Source organism: Aquarana catesbeiana, linkage group LG05 (genome assembly GCF_042186555.1).
Source record: "Aquarana catesbeiana isolate 2022-GZ linkage group LG05, ASM4218655v1, whole genome shotgun sequence".
NCBI classification, from domain to species: domain Eukaryota; kingdom Metazoa; phylum Chordata; class Amphibia; order Anura; family Ranidae; genus Aquarana; species Aquarana catesbeiana.
In genome coordinates, this window is record NC_133328.1 from 501,393,202 (window position 1) to 501,414,969 (window position 21,768).

The following is a 21,768-nucleotide window of genomic DNA, read 5'->3' on the forward strand; positions in this document are numbered from 1 at the left end:
AATGCAGTCGGCTGCATGAGAGGCATTTTCTTTATGTCCTCCCGAGTACCCCTACCCAACGAACCCCCCCAAAAAAGATGTCGTGTCTGCAGCAAGCGCTGATCTAGGCGTGACACCCGCTATTAATTTCCCTCCTGTCCTGACAATCCTGGTCTTTGCATTGGTGAATGTTTTGAACGCTACCATACACTAGATGAGTATTAGCGTAGGGTACAGCATTGCACAGACTAGGCACACTTTCACAGGGTCTCCCAAGATGCTATTGCATTTTGAGAGACCCGAACCTGGAACTGCTTACAGTTATAAAAGTTACAGTTACAAAAAAAAGTGTAAAAAAAAAAAAAAAAAAACCTAAAAAAAATATAAAATAAAAAAAAATAGTTGTCGTTTCATTGTTCTCTCTCTCTCTATTCTCTCTCTATTGTTCTGCTCTTTTTTACGGTATTCTATTCTGCAATGTTTTATTGTTATTATGTTTTATCATGTTTGCAATTTTTTATACTTTACCGTTTACTGTGCTTAATTGTTAACCATTTTTTTGTCTTCAGGTACGCCATTCACGACTTTGAGTGGTTATACCAGAATGATGCCTGCAGGTTTAGGTATCATCTTGGTATCATTCTTTTCAGCCAGCAGTCGGCTTTCATGTAAAAGAAATCTTAGTGGCTAATTAGCCTCTAGACTGCTTTTACAAGCAGTGGGAGGGAATGCCCCCCCACCGTCTTCCATGCTTTTCTCTGGCTCTCCTGTCTCAACAGGGAACCTGAGAATGCAGCCGGTGATTCAGCCAGCTTACCATAGAGGTGATTAGAGGCTCAACATCTCTATGGCCTAAGAAACCGGAAGCTACGAGCATTTTATGACTTAGATTTCGCCGGATGTAAAACAGCGCCATTGGGAAAGCATTTTATCACACCGATCTTGGTGTGGTCAGATGCTTTGAGGGCAGATGAGAGATCTAGGTTCTATAAGTCCCCAATTTTTTCAAAAAAGAGCACCTGTCACTACCTATTGCTATCATAGGGGATATTTACATTCCCTGAGATAACAATAAAAATGATTAAAAAAAAAAAAAAAATGAAAGGAACAGTTTAAAAATAAGATAAAAAAGCAAAAAAAAATAAAGAAAAAAAAAAAAAAAAAAAAAAAAAAGGACCCCTGTCCCCCCCTGCTCTCACGCTAAGGCAAATGCAAGCGTCGGTCTGGCGTCAAATGTAAACAGCAATTACACCATGCATGTGAGGTATCACCGCAAAGGTCAGATCGAGGGCAGTAATTTTAGCAGTAGACCTCCTCTGTAAATCTAAAGTGGTAACCTGTAAAGGATTTTAAAGGCTTTTAAAAATGTATTTATTTTGCTGCAACTGCACGTTTGTACGCAATTTTAAAGCATGTCATGTTTGGTATCCATGTACTCGGCCTAAGATCATCTTTTTTATTTCATCAAACATTTGGGCAATATAGTGTGTTTTAGTGCATTAAAATTTTAAAAAGTGTGTTTTTTCCCCAAAAAATGTGTTTGAAAAATCGCTGCGCAAATACTGTGTGAAAAAAAAAAAATGAAACACCCACCATTTTAATCTGTAGGGCCTTTGCTTTAAAAAAATATATAATGTTTGGGGGTTCAAAGTAATTTTCTTGCAAAAAAAAAAAAAATTTTTCATGCAAACAAAAAGTGTCAGAAAGGGCTTTGTCTTCAAGTGGTTAGAAGAGTGGGTGGTGTGTGACATAAGCTTCTAAATGTTGTGCATAAAATGCCAGGACAGTTCAAAACCCCCCCAAATGACCCCATTTTGGAAAGTAGACACCCCGAGCTATTTGCTGAGAGGCATGTCGAGTTCATGGAATATTTTATATTGTGACACAAGTTGCGGGAAAGAGACAAATTTTTTTTTTTTTTACACAAAGTTTTCACTAAATGATATATTGCTCAAACATGCCATGGGAATATGTGAAATTACACCCCAAAATACATTCTGTTGCTTCTCCTGAGTATGGGGATACCACATGTGTGAGACTTTTTGGGAGCCTAGCCTCGTACGGGACCACGAAAACCAAGCACCGCCTTCAGGCTTTCTAAGGGCGTAAATTTTTGATTTCACTCTTCACTGCCTATCACAGTTTTGGAGGCCATGGAATGCCCAGGTGGATCAAAACCCCCCCAAATGACCCCATTTTGGAAAGTAGACACCCCAAGCTATTTGCTGAGAGGTATAGTGAGTATTTTGCAGACCTCACTTTTTGTCACAAAGTTTTAAAAATTGAAAAAAGAAAAAAAAAATTTTTTTTCTTGCCTTTCTTCATTTTCAAAAACAAATGAGAGCCGCAAAATGCTCACCATGCCTCTCAGCAAATAGCTTGGGGTGTCTACTTTCCAAAATGGGGTCATTTGGGGGGGTTTGTGCCACCTGGGCATTCCATGGCCTCCGAAACTGTGATAGGCAGTGAAGAGTGAAATCAAAAATTTACACCCTTAGAAATCCTGAAGGCGGTGATTGGGATTCGGGGGCCCCGTACGCGGCTAGGATTCTAAAAAGTCCCACACATGTGGTATCCCCATACTCAGGAGAAGCAGCTAAATGTATTTTGGGGTGCGATTCCACATATGCCCATGGCCTGTGTGAGCAATATATCATTTAGTGACAACTTTGTGCAAAAAAAAAAAAAAAAATTGTCACTTTCCCGCAACTTGTGTCAAAATATAAAATATTCCATGGACTCCACATACCTAAAAGCAAATAGCTTGGGGTGTCTACTTTCCAAAATGGGGTCATTTGGGGGGGTTTTATGCCATCTGGGCATTTTATGGCCTTCAAAACTGTGATAGGTAGTGAAGAGTAAAATCAAAAATTTACGCCCTTAGAAATCCTGAAGGCAGTGATTGGTTTTCGGGGCCCCGTACGCGGCTAGGCTCCCAAAAAGTCCCACACATGTGGTATCCCCGTACTCAGGAGAAGCAGCTGAATATATTTTGGGGTGCAATTCCACATATGCCCATGGCCTGTGTGAGCAATATATCATTTAGTGACAACTTTTTGTATTTTTTTTTTTTTTGTCATTATTCAATCACTTGGGACAAAAAAAAAATTAATATTCAATGGGCTCAACATGCCTCTCAGCAATTTCCTTGGGGTGTCAACTTTCCAAAATGGGGTCATTTGTGGGGGTTTTGTACTGCCCTGCCATTTTAGCACCTCAAGAAATGCATTAGGCAGTCATAAATTAAAGGCTGTGTAAATTCCAGAAAATGTACCCTAGTTTGTAGGCGCTATAACTTTTTACAAGCAGTGGGAGCAAACCAATAAATATACACTTATTGACATTTTTTTTACCAAAGACATGTGGCCGAATACATTTTGGCCTAAATGTATGACTAAAATTGAGTTTATTGGATTTTTTTATAACAAAAAGTAGAAAATATCATTTTTTTTCAAAATTTTCAGTCTTTTTCCGTTTATAGCGCAAAAAATAAAAACGGCAGAGGTGATCAAATACCATCAAAAGATAGCTCTATTTGTGGGAAGAAAAGGACGCAAATTTCGTTTGGGTACAGCATTGCATGACTGCGCAATTAGCAGTTAAAGCGACGCAGTGCCAAATTGTAAAAAGTGCTCTGGTCAGGAAGGGGGTAAATCCTTCCGGGGCTGAAGTGGTTAAAATAGAAATGAAAGAAAAACATTGGTATATATCTATATCTATCTATCTATCTATCTATCTATCTATCTATCTATCTATCTATCTATCTATCTATCTATCTATCTATCTATCTATCTATCTATCTATCTATCTATCTATCTATCTATCTATCTATCTATCTATCTATTCTATCTATCTATCTATCTATCTATCTATCTATCTATCTATCTATCTATCTATCTATCTATCTATCTATCTATCTATCTATCTATCTATCTAATCTATCTATCTACACTGCATATATATATGTATATACATATACACTGTTATGTTTCGCAACCATCTTCACCACAGCGTGACAACTCTTATACTAACCTACAAGGCCAGCCAGCTTGCTAGACAGACTATTAACATGACACAACCAATTAGTACTCCTTCTACCCTCTGCATTTTCTATGAAAATATAAAAGTGCACAAACTTTTTGAAAACCCCCCGTAAATATGCAGGTTTTTTTTCTTTCTGTATAATCTCTGTTAATCTCTGTTCTCAGAGTTATAGGGAGCTTGGAGAAGTTGAAGTGTATGTGAAGAAACAGCAGTACATTGATTATCCCAATGAATGGCTGAGCAGGGGGGGGGGGGGGGGGGTTCAGCACAAGTTTGATCATTGGAGGACAGGCAATAGAGAGGGCCTTAACCCTTTCCTAGATTGGTGAATTTTTTTACAGCTCCAGAAAATATGAACTGGAGAGCCTGATAGTGGCATCAACAAAAACAGGTATTAGGAACTTCAGGGTAAATATAGTGTAGCTTAAAGGGGTATAGTACTACTGGGTAAAAAGTAACCGGGTAATCGATTAATCGTTGTTTCCTTTACTAATTCGGGACATGGTACATTTACGTAAATTATAATGCACAGTATTCAACTTTTAAGGTGAAAATTAAGACTCCCAATTCACTTTCTATTTACGCATTTGAGGTAATTTATCAGGAGAAGAGTTACAGGTAATAAGGTTGTACAAAGTAGAAATTCATCCCTTACCCCAACTGTAGGTGCATTCTTGCAGATAAGTTTGTAAATAGTAGGAGAAGAGCGTGAAGTGTGGGAATAACATGTAGTATAAAAAATGTTTTATTTAAAGATAACACATATATTACTAAGGGGGATATTCTTAAGTTGTTGAAGACAGGTAAAAGGAACAAGGGCCCCTTCACACCAAAATACGGTACCTGAAAAGCACATTCCATATGTGTTTCCTGCACTGCTCATAAAAGCGATGCCCTTGCGAGATGCGTGTGGGTGTCATTGTTATTGGTACCCCAAACACATCTTGCAAACGCAGCGCATTTGCGCCCACCAAACCGCATGGTACCGCAGTACCATGCGGTTTGGTGTGGCACGTTATGCAGAAGTAGTGTTTGCAGACAGTGTGTTTGGCAGCCCATTCAAATGAATGGGCTGTCAAAACTGTAGGGACTGTGCAGAAACGCGCACATCCAAACAGGTGCGTTTTAGTGGGAAGATGCATCATGTAATGCTGAGAAAGTAATTAAGGCAATATTTTTCCACCAACTAAAGTAGTCAGAAGAGGGAAAAGCAGTTATAAGAGATGGACCTCCCAAGAAAAAGGTAGACAGGGGTGGGGGGGTTGCTGACACCAGTTGATATTTATATATATTATATTGACTATAATCTGATCAATTGGGCTACTAAAGTAATATAAAGGGCAATAGTTCTATATGAAATAGAAGTCGGGCCACTTTAGAATCCAGAATTTTCCATTGAGTTAGTTGGAGGAATTTAGCAGTCAAATAATAATGTCAGAGATGTGGAAAGAATGGGAATAATATTAGATCTTTTTAGAGAACTTGGCTCTCTCATTTGACCAAACAAAGTTTTTGATTTCAGACTGGGTCTTATGAAATTGGAAGTGCTCTAAATGAATATAGAAGTTTAGGAGGAATGTTAATTGTGTTGAACTTTCCCAAAAAAGAAATTTTTATAAGATGACCAAAGCTTAAGCATATTACGAATTTTAGCTAAAATGGGGAGGTAATTGCAGTGCAATAGCAAATGTACATCTGGTGTCAGATTCAACTGGGAAGAACATCATTAGACTGCATAAAAAGAAAAAGGGACCCAAGAGATTCATAGGCATGGCCACTAAGTTGGAAAAATTAACTGTAAGACCTGAAACAGCTGCAACTTTTCGTAAAACTGGGAGGAAGTTAGGTATTAGGTTCAGAAAAAAACAACATGATGTCATCTGCATGCATACAAGGTTTTAAGGTATTGTGTCCCTGGGAATAGCCTGAGATATCAGGGTGTAGTGCAATGGCTGTGGGCTGTGGCTAGAGGCTCCATAGCAAGAGCATAGAGCAATGGGGGAAGACATCCCTGACATGTAACTCTTCCCAGTGCGAAGATCCCGCAATTACAGCCAGGCAGTTTAATCCTAGTCCAAACATCATTGAAGTTCGCCTCCTTCACTGTCCTGGCTCTGAAAACAGAAGACTTTCAGATAGTTGTTGCATTACTTCTGATCATTCTTTGTACTATGCAGACATGGGGGGTGTACCTTTCTTTTATTTTCCTTCCTACACAATGGCTTCTAATTTTTCTCTAAGAAATAAGTAAGTCTTTGAACAAGTCTTTTCAGCTTATTATTCGCAATATACACATGCTGGAAGACCTTTTTTATGAAGGAATATATGAGGCTAACTCATCTTTAAACAACAATAAGCACTATGAGAACTTGTTAATCGTATCTTTTGTAACGTCTCATGAATGATATGTTATAAGCATCCTGGCCCCATCTCTTCAACCCATGACAGGAAAAAAGTGTATTTTTCATCCTTCGCTTTAAATTAGAACTTCAGCTTCAAGAGCCCAAACCTTAGCCAGCAGGTCCCAGTGTATATTATGAGCACACCCTGTTTTGGAGCTTCCCAGCATTCACTACATCTCACACTACATTTATAAATGAGTATGCACTCTCATATTTAAGCCCGGGTTCACACCTATGCGAATTAGAGGTGCGTTTCCACACCTCTAATTCGCATAGCAGGAGAATGTGACTGGCTCCCTATGGAGCCGGTTCACATATCTCCGAGGCGGCTGCGGTGCGCACTGCACAAAAACGCTGTACGTCTTTGGCTGCGTTTCAGGGCCGAATTCAGGCATAGAATCGGCCCTGATTCGTCCCTGAAACGGTGAACAGGGACGCACAGCGCTCCTGTGCGGTGCGCAGCGTATTATGGTGTGAACCCGGGCTAAATCTTAACATTTAAATATATTCTGTGCATATGTTGATCTGCAAAGCCAACATTCCTGCTGCACAAAGTGTATTATGTCTTAAAAGTTAAATTATGGGAATGAAATCCTGTTTGTTAACACTGTGTAATTGTATTAAGAAAAGATAAGCTTTAACTAGCAGAAATCCTCACATTCAGTAATTACCTGTGCGTGGCATTAGCTAACTCTGCCAACTGTAATAAAATAACTCTGTCTGCTTATCGTGTCCAAAGACCCATGCACTTATTACTTACTATTTTATGTGACTAAATTTTTCATAGAGCAATTAACAGACCTCTTGTCTTTCTATTTCATGTCTTATTTATTTCGCAGCAAATTCCTCCAGGCACTGAATGATTATGTAATATTTAATGTTTCTTATTTTGTACATGTTTACTACTACTTGGGACTGTGGATAAGGGATACAAGTTTAAAACTGCCATTGGCAATGACTGTGGTTTTTTTATCCAAGAATTGGCAAGTCCCTTTTAGATAAGGGAATAATTTATTTTTCTTCTGCTGTTCTGTATAAGTTTGAAAATTATTTCAAACAGTTGAAGAAGTAAAAAATCACTGGCAGTGCAGTCTTTTATTCCCTAATTTACTAGACTTGTAAACATACACATTAATAGGCATACACAACCTATTGGTCAGGAATATACCCGTGTCGTGCTCAGTCCTGTCTGCTTTATTCTATAGATACTTTCTTTTCTGAGCCATCTGCTCAGAATCATGTGTGCATTCTTGGTAGTCCAGTTCTCTTTTTAAGGGCAATTTATGACAAGCACAAGTTTCCCATCATACAATTTGTTGGCTTACAATAATTATTGTGTTTTGGATTGACCTTGTTTGTTTGTTCTAAACGCAGGGGAACTTTAGGAGTGGTGTATACACTGGCAGGGAAGGGGTTAACACTAATGGTGATCAAAGGGTTAAGTGTTCCCTAGGGAGGTGCTTTCTAACTGTCAGGAGGATGGTCTCTCTGGGAGTAGAGAGAGACCGCAGTTTCTGATCACTAGGAACAGCTGATCTCTCTCTGCTCCCTCGTCAGGATGGGGATCTTATTTACAAAGGCAGATCACCATTCTGCCTCTCTGTCCCAAGACCAGCGGCGCGCGCCCAAAAGACAGTGTATGAACCATCGTATCAGTATGTTGTTTTGCGCAGCCAAGTCACCTTGCCACAGTATAACTGTGACGGATGGTCGGCAACCGGTTAAGAGAATCCTCATTCTCTAACTAACTAAGCGCCTCAATGAAGCTGCTTGCAGGACTTATTTTGATGTCCTGCCAGCGCAGCGCCCCAGTGTGAAAGCACTCGGGCTTTCACACTGGGCTTGCAGATGAGGCTTTTTTCAGGTGCTTTACAGGCACTATTTCTAGCGCTAAAGCGCCTTAAAAATGATGCACAAAAACTCCACAATGATGGGCTCCTGTGAAAACCAGGCAGTCCTAGTGTTGGAACATTGGAGTGAACCTATTTCTCTATCCTGCTGGTGGCTCTGAATATTTTCAGCCATGTGTTCTTCCCTGCTCAGATCCAAACCAAGACCCTTACACTATCTATCTTTCTATACAAAATGGTTATTTTATTGTTCAGAGATGATTACCTTTCTAGTAACCTCATACAAGTACAAAGCACTACAATGGCATTGGTACCCAAATACAGACAATTAATTAGAAAGAGTTTGCACACCAGAAAGATTTTATCTCCCACCAACATGCACATATACACATACACAAGTGAACTTTTCACATAACTGTAATATATAGCTATGAATTGTATTGGGGCTATTTCAACCCAATTGAGGAACTTGGACCTGTGCTGGTGTACTGGGGTTATCATTACTGTTTTTTTGTACAAATAGCTCAGTAATCAACCAAACAGGTAAAAAAAATGGTTGTATTTGATATTGGTCACCCATTGCATATGGGTACCATTTTCAAGTGAACTTATTTATAAAGGTGTGAATGAGGATTCTCTTAACCGGTCGCCGACCATCCGTCACAGTTATACTGCGGCAAGGTGGCTCGGCTGCACAAAACAACATACTGGTACGATGGTTCATGCACTGCCTTTTGCGCGCGCGCCGCTGGTCTTGGGACAGAGAGGCAGAATGGGGATCTGCCTTTGTAAATAAGATCCCCATCCTGACGGGGGAGCAGAGAGAGATCAGCTGTTCCTAGTGATCAGAAACTGCGGTCTCTCTCTACTCCCAGAGAGACCATCCTCCTGACAGTTAGAAAGCACCTCCCTAGGGAACACTTAACCCTTTAATCACCATTAGTGTTAACCCCTTCCCTGCCAGTGCCATTTATATAGTGATCAGTGCATTTTTATAGCACTGATCACTGTATTGGTGTCACTGGTCACCAAGAAGTGTCACTTAGTGTCAGATTTGTCTGCCATAATGTTGCAGTCCCGCTAAAAATTGCAGATCGCCGCCAATACTAGTGTAGCGCTTACCCCCGAAGGAGCGTCTGATTAATTATTATATCCATAATTCACGTTAACCACCTAACCCATCGCAGCCCATAAAATCAGAAACAGTCCATATTGCATTAGTCTCTTGCTTTATTAGGTAACATGAACTGGGATAGGAGAAGGGTTTCTTTTGAGATGCTCTTTTGTTGCTTTGTAATCTTTTCTTTGCCTCTCATCCAAAGACCTAGCATCACTGCGGATAATAGGAAATCACTCTGTGATTTCTTCATCGGGGAAGATGGAAGTAGATTTGATAGAGTATAATTGATAAAGAGTCACTCTGAATAACTTCTTCATCTGCAGAATGTTTCAAGAACAGTCTGTATCTCTATATGTGTACTTGCAGCTTTACCGCCACCTTTTTACCACTACTTCCCATCTGCATGGTACTTCCAAGTTGAGCTAAAGAAAAGTGACTCTGAATAACTCCTCCCCCTTGACTGATTTGAATCCCGGGGCATTGTTGAACCCAAAGTCACAGGTCATCACCGCCTGTCTCACTGACTTGCGTACCAACATCCCTCAGCCTCTGGCAGTACCCTTCCCTTGGGCTTTCACTCACGTGATCAATAGTCCATGTGCCACTCATAAACGATCAATCGGCCAGTTTCCTTCCGCTTAGTTGCTACTTCTTCTGCAATGATTCTTTGTTCACTTTCCGCTTTACTGGCACGCTCCCTTCCCCACAGGGGCCGCCAACGACACCAGCGACTACATGCTGTACGGTGTCATCTACTCCTCGACGGATGCCGGTTCCCCACCCTCCTTGCAGGGGGGCTCTGTTGGCTCCTCGGCGGGGGAACCTCTCCCCTCCAGGAACCAGGCTGGGCTTCTCTCCAAACTCCAACTCCTGACTCACCATGTGACCCGGGTTTTTATATGAGAGTCCCGCCTCCTGTTAAACAGATTAATGATTGGCCAGAACTCGCATACAAACTACCTGTCACTCAAATCCGAAATAAACAAACAGGCCTGCTATAATGGTACAAGCCTGCCTAAATTTACCTGAAACTCTAAACTAGCAAAAAGGTCACATACTCAAAAGTAGGTGCCCGCTACACTAGTAAAAACAATAATAAAAAAAAGTCCCTAAATCTTTCCCCTATTTTGTGGACGCTATAACTTTTGCGCAAACCAATCAATATACGCTTATTGCGATTTTTTTTTTTTTTTACCAAAAATATGTAGCAGAATACATAATTGACTAAACTCATAATTAAATTTGTTTTTTATAATTTTTGGGATATTTATAATAGCAGAAAGTAAAAAATATTGTTTTTTTTTTCAAAATTGTCAGCCTTTTTTTGTTTATAACGTAAAAAATAAAAATCACAGAAGAAAGCTCTATTTGTTGGAAAAAAGGGCATCAATTTTGTTTGGGTACAGCCTCCCATGACTGGGCAATTGTCAGTTAAAATAATGTAGTGCTGTATTGCAAAAAAATGACCTGGTCAAGTGGGTAAATCCTTCCAGGGCTGTGGTTAATTTGCAAGGATTTCTTCTTGCTTCCTGTCTTGACTATGGGATAGGCAATAAAGGTAAATCTCCCCAATGGGACACAGGTGGCGAAAAAAAAATGATAGGAGTTATAACCCTCCCTTACTCTTTCCAAAATGAAAAATGTTTTGCCTATACCTCTACTTTAACTAGTTATGGACCACCTGTCGCAGTTGTACTGCGGCAGGTTGGCTCCCCTGCATAAATCACCGTCATTGTACGTCGGGCACGTACACAGCATTTTTTGGGCGCACGCGGCCGGAGGCATGCCCGCGCGCCACCTGAGGCGTGCACGTGTGTGCCCATTTGCGAGCAGGGAAGCCAACCAGTGGGTCCGGTGGACTCGATGTCTGCCAGCCACCTACGATTACTCCAGAAACAGGCAGAACGGGGATCTGTCAGTGTAAACAAAGAGATCCCCGTTCTGTCAGGGGAGGAGAGAGAGATCGTCTGTTCCTAGTGATTAGGAACAGTGATCTTTCTCCTCCTCCAGTCAACCCAGCCCCCATACAGTTAGCAACACCTCCCGGGGGACACCCTTAACCCCTTGATCACCCCTTAGTGTTAACCCCTTCCCTGCCAGTGACATTAATACAGTAATCTGTGACTATTTTTAGCTCTGATCGCTGTATAAATGTCAATGGTCCCAAAAAAGTGCTAACAGTAAAAATTGCTGATCACCGCCAACACTAGTAAAAGAAAAATTTATAATAAAAATGCCATAAATATATCCCCTATTTTGTAGACGCTATAACTTTTGTGGAAGCCAATCAATATATACGCTTATTGCAATTTATTTTACCAAAACTATGTAGAAGAATACATATTGGTCTCAACTGATGAAGAAATGAAGAAGATGAAGAAAAAAAATTGGGATATTTATTATAGCAAAAAGTAAAAAATACTGTTTCTGTTTAAAAATTGTCGCTCTTTTTTCGTTTATAGCGCAAAAAATAAAAACCACAGCGGTGATCAAATACCCCCAAAAGAAAGCTCTATTTGTGGGAAAAATGGACATACATTTTGTTTGGGTACAACGTTGCATGACCACGCAATTGTCAGTTAAAGCGTGGCAGTGCCGTATCGCAAAAAATGGTCTGGTCTTTAAGGGGCAAATCTTCAAGTGGTTAAGTAACTGAGCTGAAATAAGCTGAAAGTAGGAAAAGCCAAAAAATGTAGGAACTCTTTTGCATACCTGGTCTTAGTCTGTAGATATTGCAAACAGAATATCAAATGTGCAGCTCGAAAAGTAAGATTTACATACTTCTTTCCTGACATGTTTCATTTCAAGGTACACTCTTGAGAGATGCTACCAATCAAATTTCATTCTTGAATTCTTGAATTGCTTAGCTGACTGCCCTGATTTCTAAATCCCTCGTTTCCTTATTTCTGCAAGCTAAATCCCTATTGATTTTATTTTCTGAATGGCCCTTAATCTCTTTCCAAGAACTTCTTTCAGATAAGCCTCAGAGAGGGAGACTACACAACAGAAAGTTAGGTAATAAGATGCTAAAGTACTTGCAAGACTACAGTACATTGCCTATTAAATATTTCTGTGATATGAATAGGCTTTATAATTTATCACATTTATAATATTTCCTGGTTAGTAACATTAGCAGTCAACTTATTAGTTTTGCATATTGCCAAGTTGTATTCTTTAACAACTTAAGGACCGGAAGGTTTTACCCCCTTAAATTTATCACATTTATAATATTTCCTGGTTAGTAACATTAGCAGTCAACTTATTAGTTTTGCATATTGCCAAGTTGTATTCTTTAACAACTTAAGGACCGGAAGGTTTTACCCCCTTAACCACTTCAATACAGGGCACTTATACACCTTCCTGCCCAGACCAATTTTCAGCTTTCAGTGCTGTCGCAGTTTGAATGATAATTGCGCGTCATCCATCACTGTACCCAAACTAAATTTTTATCATTTTTTTCCCACAATAGAGCCTTCTTTGGGTAGTATTTGATCACCTCTGCGGTTTTTATTTTTTGCTAAACAAATAAAAAAAGACCGAAAATTTTGAAAAAAATAAAAGTTTTGCTTTATGTTTCTGTTACAAAATTTTGTAAATAAATAAGTTTTCTCTTTCACTGATAGGCACTGATAAGGCACTGATGAGGTGGCACCAATGAGCAGGCACTGACGGGCACTGATGATGGGCACTGATATGTGGCACTGATGGGCACTGGTAGGTGGCACTGATATGCAGCACTGATGGGCATTGATAGGCGGCACTGATGGGCACTCATGGGTGGCACTGGTGGGTACTGATGGGCACTGATAGGCGACACTGATGGGCACTGAAAGGCTGCAAAGATGGGCTCTTATGGGTGGCACTGATAGGCGGCACTGCTGGGCGGCACTGATGGGCACTGATAGGCGGCACTGATGGGCATTGATACATGGCACTGATGGGCACTGATACAAGGCACTGATATGAGGCACTGATAGGCATCCCTGGTAGCACTGGCAGTGGTAGTCATTGTGAGTGGGCACTGATTGGCAGCTGCCTGGGCACAAATTAGTATACCCCTAGGGGTCTAGGGGGGGCATACCTGGTGGTCCAGTGTGGATGGCCATCCTGGTGATCCTGGGCGGCATGATGGTGGTCCTGGGCGGTATCCGAGGGGGGGCTGTGCTGATAAACAATCAGCAGAGACCCAACTGTCAGGAGAGCAGCTGATCGACTCTCCTCTACTCACGTCTGTCAGATGTGAGTGAGGAAAAGCCGATCACCGGCTCTTTCTATTTACATTGTGATCAGCTGTGATTGGACATGGCTGATCACGTGGTAAAGAGTCTCCGTCAGAGAGAACGTTTGCCACGATGCACGCCCCCGGGGGTGCGCAGCGCCTTAATATCCAGAGGACATCATATGACGCCCAGTCAGGATATTGAAACCACTTTGCCGCCATCATTCTGCTATATGACGAGCGGCAAGTGGTTAATGACCAGAGCACTTTGTTGCATTTTGGCACTGCGCGTCTTTAACTGGTAATTGCGCAGTCATGCAATTCTGTACCCAAATTAAAGTTGTGTCTTTTTTCCCCACAAATAGAGCTTTCTTTTTATGGTATTTGATCACTTTTAGGATTTTTATTTTTTTGCAATATACATGAAAAAATACCAAAAAAATCCAATAAACTAAATTTTTGTCATACATTTAGGCCAAAATGTATTTAGCCACGTGTCTTGGGTAAAAAATATTAAATAAGCGGTATATTTATTGGTTTGCACAAAAGTTATAGCCTCTACAAACTATGGCACTGGAATTTACGCAGCTTTTAGTTTCTGACTGCATATCTCATTTCTTGAGGTGCAAAAAAATGGCAGGGCAGTACAAACCCCCCAAATTAACCCCCCAAATTAAAGTAGACACCCCAAGGATTTAGCTGTGAGGCATGTTGAGCCCATTGAATATTTCATTTTTTTCTCACAAGTGATAAAGAAAATGACAACAAAAATTTTTTTTTTCTCAAAGTTTTCACTGAAATTATATATTGCTCACACATGCCAAGGGTAAATGTGGAATTACACCCCAAAATACATTCTGCTGCACAAAACCCCCCAAATGACCCCATTTTGGAAAGTAGACACCCAAAGCTATTTACTGAGAGGCATGTTGAGTCCATGAAACAATTTATATTTTGCCACAAGTTTTGGCAAAATGACAAAGAAAATGTATTTTTATTTTTTTTTACACAAAGTTGTCACTAAATGATATATCGTTCACCCATGCCATAGGTATATGTGGAATTACACCCCAAAATACATTCTGCTGCTTCTCCTCAGTACAGGGATACCACATGTGTGAGAATTTTTGGGAGCCTAGCCACGTACAGGACCCTGAAAACCAATCCTTCAGGATTTCTGGGGCGTACATTTTTGATTTCATTCTCAACTACCTATTACAGTTTCGGAGGCCATGAAATGCCTAGATAGCACAACCTCCCAAATGATCCCATTTTAGAAAGTAGATAACCCAGGCTATTTGCTGAGAGGCATGACGAGTCCATGGAATATTTTATATTTAGCTACAAGTTTCGGGATTTTTTTTTTTTTTACACAAAGTTTTCACTAAATGATATATTGCTCAAATGTGCCATGGGTATATGTGAAATTACACCCCAAAAATACACTCTGCTGCTTCTTCTAAGTATGGCAAAATATAAAATATTCCATGGACTGCCTATCAGCAAATAGCTTGGGGTGTCTACTTTCCAAAAAGGGGTCATTTGGGGGGGGGGGTTGAACTGACCTGGCATTTTATGCCCAACATCAGAAGCATATGCCACACATCACTCACTCTTTGTTAACATGAAAATGTTTTTTTTTTATTTTGCTAGAAAATTACTTTGAACCCCCAAACATTATATATATTATTTTAAAGCAGAGAACCTACAGATTAAAATGGTAGGTGTTGCAATTTTTTTCACAAAGTATTTGTGCAGCATTTTTTTTAAACGCAATTTTTGGGAAAATAAACTTTTTTTTAATTTTAATGCACAAGAACACGCTATATTGCCCAAATGTTTGGTGAAATATAAAAGATGATCTTATGACGAGTACATAGATACCAAACACGACATGCTTTAAAATTACGCACACCTGACAGAGCATATACATTTTTAAAAGCCTTTAAAAACCTCTACAGGTTACCACTTTAGATTTACAGAGGAGGTCTATTGCTATAATTACTACCCTCAATCTAAACTTTTGTAGTGATACCTCACATGCATGGTGCAATTGCTGTTTACATATGACATGAAACCAATACTTGCATTCGCCTTTGTGCGTGTGCACAAATTTTCATTTTGCTTTTTTTGTTTATTTTTACACTGTCTCTTCCAATTTTTTTTTTGTTTGTTTTGTTATTACAGGGAATGTAAATATCCCCTATGATAGCAATATGTAGTGACAGGTACTCTTTTTTGAAAAATTTGGGGTCTATTAGACTCTAGATCTCTCCTCAGCCCTTAAAGCATCTGACCACACCAAGATCGGTGTGATAAGATGCTTTCCCAATGACGCTGTTTATATCCGGCAAAACCGAAGTCATGAAATGCTTGCAGCTTCCGGTTTCTTAGGCCATAGAGATGATTGGAGCCATTCTGGTCTCCGATCAGCTCTGTGGTCAGCTGGCGGAACCACCGGCTGAATTCTCAGGTTGCCCAGTGGGACAGGAGAGCCCAAGAAAACCATGAAAGACAGCGGGAGAGGGGGGACGTTCCCTCCCACTGCTTTTAAAAGCAGTCTAGCGACTAATTAGCCACTAGGATTGCTTTTACATGAAAACTGACCGCCAGCTTAAAAAAACGATACCAAGATGATACCTAAACCTGCAGGCATTATTCTGGTATAACCACTCAAAGTCCAGCAACATACCAGTAAGTCGCTGGTCCTTGTTGGGCATATATTGTAATGTTCTTTTTTTCATGCAGCCTGTGGCTGCATGAAAAAAGAGAACCTAACAGATTCCTCCATTCACATCAATTGATCGGTGGTAAGCCCACTATTAGAATACTGCCCTGCATCCACACACTTCTGATGATGGGCATACATGCACCGTTCTTTTTTTTTGTTCAGCCCATGGGCTGAACGGAAAAAAAGAACGGTGCATGTATGCCCATCATACATGCACCTAACAGATTCCTCCATTCACATTGATCGATGTGGATGAAGAAATCTCTGCCAAGAAAAGTAAATAAAAATATATGCCGAAGCATAGGGGCGATCTGCCCCTATGTCCACCCCTGCCCCTATGCTTTGGCATATATGCTCTTTTTTTAACTGTGGTGGTAAAATCACCTCCTACAACGCTGAGGTCATGGATTTAAGTATTGTGAGAGCAAACCCTGTTGATGTCAAAATAAATAAATCAGTTCTGCAGCTAAATGGTGTACCTGCAAAGCAAACTATGGTTAACAATAAAACACACTTATGTCCTGTACACACGATAGGATTTTCCAATGGAAAATGTGTGATAGGACCTTGTTGTCGGAAATTCTGACCGTGTGTAGGCTCCATCACACATTTTCCATAGGAATTTCCGACACACAATGTTTGAGAGCTTGCTATAAATTTTCCGACAAGAAAATCTGTTGTCTAATATTCCGATCGTGTGTACACAAATCGGATGCACAAAGTGCCACGCATGCTCAGAATAAATTAAGAGAGGAAAGCTATTGGCTACTGCCCCATTTATAGTCCCGACGTACGTGTCTTACGTCACCGCGTTCAGAATGATCAGATTTTCCGACAACTTTGTGTGACCGTGTGTATGCAAGACAAGTTTGAGCCAATATCCGTCAGAAAAAATTAATGGATTTTGCTGTCAGAATGTCCGATCAATGTCGACCGTGGGTACAGGGCATTACAGTACAGCATAACAGTAGAATGACTTACCTGCAAAGCAAACACAATAAAACACAGTAACAATAAAACATTACAGTTAAAGTGAACGTAAACCTTCATTTTCTATTTTTTTAAAATAAGAAACATATCATACTTACCTCCACTGAGCAGAGTGGCCCCAAACCTCGTCTTCTGGGGTCCCCCTAGTGATGCTCATGGCTCCTCCTCACATCAGTAAACCACCTAAGAGAAGCGCTCTCCCTGGGGGTTACCTTACAGGTGCACTCCTGAGTCCAGCATGTGCATGCATAGACATAGAATGCCGGACTCGGCCTGGCCCTGGCGCCCGCGTCATTGGATTTGATTGACAGCAGTGGGAGTCAATGGCTGCACTGCTATCAATCTATCCAATCAAGAGCTGAGAACCCCAGGCAGAGAGGAAGAGCGTGTCTCCACCGAGGGAACAAACCGGCTCAGGTGAGTAAAACGGGGGGCTGGGGGGCTTGTCAGTGTCAGAAGTTTTTGCACCTTAATGAATGGGATGCATTAAGGTGAAAAAACTTGAGAGGGTTTACAACCCCTTTAAGCATAAAATACCGTAAAACAGAGCAGAACAATAGAGAGAGAAGAAAAATAAAACGACTATTTTTGGCTTTTTAATTTTATTTTTTTTTTGTATTTTTTAAATTTTAAATTTTATTTTTTTTGTATTTTTTACATTTTTAATTTTATTTTTTTACACTTTTATTTGTAACTTTAAATGCTCCAGGTTCAGGTCTCTCAAAATGCAAAGGCCATCTCATCTTTCGAGACCCTGTGTGATAGTATGCCCTAGGACTGTGCCGTGCTGTACCCTATGCTAATACTCCACTAGTGTGTGGTAGTGACAGAAACAGTCCCCAATGCAGAGACCAGGTTGCTCAGGACAGGAGGGACAATAATAGCGGGTGTCACGCCTATGTCTGTGTTTTCTACAGATATGACATTTTCTTTCGGGTGATCTTTGGCAATAGGTATACAGACACTTTTTTGTACCAGCGTCTGGCCTTACGGGCAATTAAGTATGGCACCATCATCTGGTCATTGAAGTCCACCCCTCCCATTTTAAGGTTGTATTCGTGGATACATAGGGGCTTCTCAACAACACCAGTCGCTGTTGTAATTTGGACTGCTGTGTCTGTGTGAATGGAAGAGAAAACAAAAATGTTCCGTTTGTCCTTCCATATCACTGCAAGCAATTTGTTGGAACTCAAGCAGGCTCTCTCTCCCCGTCTAAGTCAGGCATGTACAAGCTGCTGGGGGAAGCCCCGGCGATTAGATCGCATGGTGCCACATGTGCCAATTTGTAACTGAAATGCCCTGTACACACGATTGGACTTTCCGACAACAAAACCGTGGATTTTTGTTTGAAGGATGTTGGCTCCAACTTGTCTTGCACACACACGGTCACACAAATGTTGGCCAACATTTACGAACGTAGTGACGTACAAGATGTACGTGATATCTCCATTAAAAACGCAAGTTATATCTCCGGCTCGTACTTGATTACGAGCATGCGTGGACTTTTGTCTGACAGACTTGTGTACACCTGATCGGAAAGCCCGACAACAAACATTTGTTGGCGGAAAATTTGAGAACCTGCTAGCCAACATTTGTTGTCGGAAAATCCAATCGTGTGCGGAGCAAAAGAGTTGTCTAAAAAGTGGCACGCTTTTATAGAAATTGTCCAAGTATAAATGGTACTCCTTTTCGAACAAGGGTGACACCAAGTCCCAAACAATCTTGCCGCTGGTCCCTATGTAGTCTGGGCAATTAGGGGGCTCCATGCTTCTATCTTTTCTCTCATAAACCACTAAACTATATGTAAAGTCTGACCCTGTCACAGAGCTTATACCTCTTTACCCCATATCTGGCACACTTGCTGGGGAGAAACTGTTTGAACATAAGGCGGCCAGAAAATTTAATCAGGGACTCATCAACGCAGACATCTTGATAGGGAATAAACAAGGCTGCAAAATGTTGGTTCGAGTGGTTTACGAGGGGCTGAATTCTATGGAGCCGATCATATTCAGGGTCACCCAGAGGACGACAGAGTTCATTGTCATTGAAATGCATGAACCGCAAGATTTACTCGTATCGAGTCCTGGTCATGGAAGCAGAGAACACAGGCATATGGGGAATTGGGTCAGTGGACTAATATGACCGCAACTCACTCTTTTTAGTAATGCCCAAGAGGAGGGATAGACCCAGAAAAGTTTTAAATTCGGGAATTCGTTATAGGTTTCCAGGTAAATTCTCTGGCAAGGGTCGAATGGGGATTCGCAGCGATAAATTGACAAGCATATAAATTGCTTTGGTCCACAATAGATCTGTACAGATCTTCCGTGAAAAACAGTTAATAAAAGTCAAGGGAAGTAAAAAATCCACTGTTTCCACCTGAATTCCAAACTGACCAGTCAATGGGGGAAGTAAGGCACTGCAGAAGTGGTAGGCTGCCAATCAGGATATGCAAACATGTCACAGAGGACACTATGGGCTCTACGGGCCTGTGTTCGAGCTCTTGGTGACTGAGGGACACTACTTGGGCTAGCCTCCGAACCAGCTTGAACTGCACTTATGGGACTCACCATGTCACCAAGTGATACTGCAGTGCTGGTTTGTCTACAACCAGGATGTACTAGGCCACTGGTGCTTGCCAGTTCACCAGAAGGTTGAGCGGCACTAGTACTGGCTCTCTTCTCTATGTGAGAACCATGCGATTGTTGCACCTCAGCAACAGAAGAACGGGGTCAGGTACGCCTGATCTCAGCAAGGACCACTACTCTGTCAGGGTACCACTGCTCTCTACAGATTCGTATAGTGAGCCTGAATCAGATTGTGATTCTGACAGTGAGGCTTCCCCTGCGCTCTCATCCGTCATGCTCAGGCCTCTAGTGTACCTTTCCTTTCTTTGACATTTTGCCCTCTAAATTTACAGGTACAGCTAGTGTGACTCACAGGTAAAAAAGCACCTGGCTGTCAGAGACTGCTTGAATTGCTACCAAAAAAGTTAACTGTTAACGTTAACAGGGATCAGGCATGACTCTGCTAATGCTGAAGTTTTGTGTGTTGTGTTTTGTAAGGTGACAGTGATCTATTGATACTGCACTTTGGGTAGGCTGGGTGGAGGGGCTAAATGCAGGTCCTGGCAGGTATCTGGGCTGATCCTGCTAATGGCGCGTTTTTGGGAACACTATACTACTGGGGACGCTAATATAGTTCTGATCAGATCAAAGATATTGATCCGTTCAGACACTATACTAGTAATGGAGCTATATATAGTGTGTGTGCGCCTGTTAGTGTTCCTGGCAATGATCTGACACTGTCTGGGATTGACACTGACCCTAACTGATGCTAAAACCTAACTAATGTGATCCGTGACACTAATATGGTGATCAGAAAATAGATCTGTACACTATATTAGTGACACAGTGACAGGGGGTGAATGGGTAAACAGGGGGGGATCAAGGGGTTTAACCTTTATTGGGGTATATATGGCAGGTACCCGAACATTATACAAGACTGATGGTGACTCTAACTAGCTAACTAGCTAATCAGCGTCACCCGTGACACTAATATGGTGATCAGAAAAAAATATCTGTACACTATATTAGTGACACTGTAACAGGGGTGAAAAGGCAATTAAGGGGTTACAACCTTTATTAGGGAATATATGGGGGTACCCTAAACCTACCTGGGTCTACCACTAACTGCCACTAACTGCCCTAACGCTGTTTAATGTCACAAGTGACACCAATGCAGTGATCAGTGAAAAATCTGAGAACTGCACTTGGTGACAGGGAGTGAAAGGGTTAACTGGTTTGATCAAAGGGTTAAAAGTGTGCCTATGTGTCCTGGTATCAGTGTAGTGCTCATGTGCTCACAGTAGATGTCTTCTCAGATGTCTGCTCACTGGAATCGAAAAGGTCTCCACAAGGGGAGATTAAATCACTTCCTCTGCCTGTGTTTACAATACACAGGCAGAGGACAGTCTACCATTCGTCAGAACTGATCAGCAGGTCCAGGCTAGAAATCATTGGCCTGGGCCTCTAGACTAATCGGTTCTCTACTGAATCCAATCGCAACGGTGGCAGGGGTGCACGCACCCCCCTACCTGAGGGCGTGGGTGCTGTACCGGTACGGCGATTCGCGCAGGAGAACCTCCTTGCGCAGTATAACCTCCCTGCCGCAGTATAACTGCAGTGGCTGGTCGGCAAGTGGTTAAACAAGGCTTCTTGCCCTAAGGAAGATGTTGCTGTCCTTATGTTCACTATTAGTTTGTACATTTAGTAGATAACCTTATGCTGAAAGCATACATTTTTAAATTTGTTTTGAATCTATTCCAAAATTATAATGCCGATTGAATTAGGGGCATTTAATAAAGGATTTGAGAATGTTCATGCAAAAAATTATGCAAAGAGTCACTTCAGTTATCCAATCATTTTAAAAGAAAA